Here is a 1,822-nt window from a genome sequence, read left to right as displayed (position 1 = left end):
CATTAATATTTAACTGTATAGCGCCGTGGTAAATCGTTTTCAGGGATAGAAAATGACTTCTGGGAGAGCGGCTGGGTATAGTGTAGAGTGTTGTCCAAGCCCTCGTCTAGCACACCGCAGAGAGAGTGAGGGTTCAATTCCCGGGAGCGGCACCTGCGGCTCGGACAGTCGTCCCCTACGAACACGAGTGGCGGCGTTTTTGCAGGTGGGAAGGAAGCTGCGAGGGTAGGATTCCTGGTTGTTACGACAGCGACTCCTACTGGTCGGTCAGCAGCGGGTGTCTGGAGCGCACTTTATCCCAACTATGAAGAAACAATGGGCAACTGTATCGTTATATGAATACGGCACGGTTAGTTAGAACTCTGAATACAGCAGTTAGAACTGTGAATACAGCAGTTAACACTGTGAATACAGCAGTTAGAACTCTGTGAATACAGCAGTTAGAACTCTGTGAATACAGCAGTTAACACTGTGAATACAGCAGTTAGAACTCTGTGAATACAGCAGTTAACACTGTGAATACAGCAGTTAGAACTCTGTGAATACAGCACCATTTCCACTTGAGTTAGTGTTAGAACGTTAGGAAGTCTTTGCAGCAACTAGCAAATAATACAAGAGCGAGGAAATGCGATGTTAGAAAATATATGCTGGCATTGTGTCCCGGATGGCCAGTAACATCGTGATACATCGCGATATATATATTATATAACATTTGGCACGCCGAAGTAATAATTGACAGTGAACGAAACACCAAATTCCCCTTCACTACAGATTCGACTGGGAGTGAATTGGAGAGCCGTCCCAACGCTTAGATAAGAGGCAGAGGCAAACAGGGTAACCGTAAGGTTGTTGGTTCCATCCCCTCGACACAAAGCGTGTACTCCCAGCAGTGAGGAAGGTCATCTCTGCCAAACTAGCGTTGAGCAAGGCACTGTGCGCCGGGCGACCCTGTACTCCCCGCCCCGTCTTGAGGAAACTGCATGGTGTGTGTGTGTAGGGCACTAAAGAGGGACTCATTTCCATCGACAACGGAGCAGTGTTGTTATTGCCCTGTATTAGTGCTGTACGTGGTATTGTTTTGTTAAAATACGTGTTAAATAGCTCTACATTCTGACAGCCTTCACTGATATGTCTGGTCAGTAACATGGGTCTCCCAGTCCCCCGTAAACGGAAAATACATTTTCTGGTATCCCGTTCTCACTTTATCCAATCAGGAGACAGAACCCTAGGTGTTTTTAATATATATATACACCGGTACTTATTTCAAGAAATCCTGCCAAGCCAAATTTGCTTACTAGGGAGTAGATTACTTGTTTCAAACACATATTTGCTTGAAACTAGTTTTTATTTCTTATTTTTACAGTGTGGAGTTCTTTCTCCTGGTTGGATAAAGTTGGAAGGGATACCAGGAAATGTATTTAGTGTTTACTGCAGAGTGGAGGGACTGAGAGACCCATGTTACTGACCAGACACTCTGTATCAGTGATGGCTGTTTACTGCAGAGTGGAGGGACTGAGAGACCCGTGTTACTGACCAGACACTCTGTATCAGTGATGTCTGTTTACTGCAGAGTGGAGGGACTGGGAGACCCATGTTACTGTCCAGACACTCTGTATCAGTGATGGCTGTTTACTGCAGAGTGGAGGGACTGGGAGACCCATGTTACTGACCAGACACTCTGTATCAGTGATGGCTGTTTACTGCAGAGTGGAGGGACTGGGAGACCCATGTTACTGACCAGACACTCTGTATCAGTGATGTCTGTTTACTGCAGAGTGGAGGCACTGGGAGACCCATGTTACTGACCAGACACTCTGTATCA

Source organism: Notolepis coatsorum, assembly GCF_963971535.1.
Source record: "Notolepis coatsorum genome assembly, chromosome: 10".
In the NCBI taxonomy this organism is placed as follows: domain Eukaryota; kingdom Metazoa; phylum Chordata; class Actinopteri; order Aulopiformes; family Paralepididae; genus Notolepis; species Notolepis coatsorum.
Note: the sequence above shows the minus strand (reverse complement) of the source record.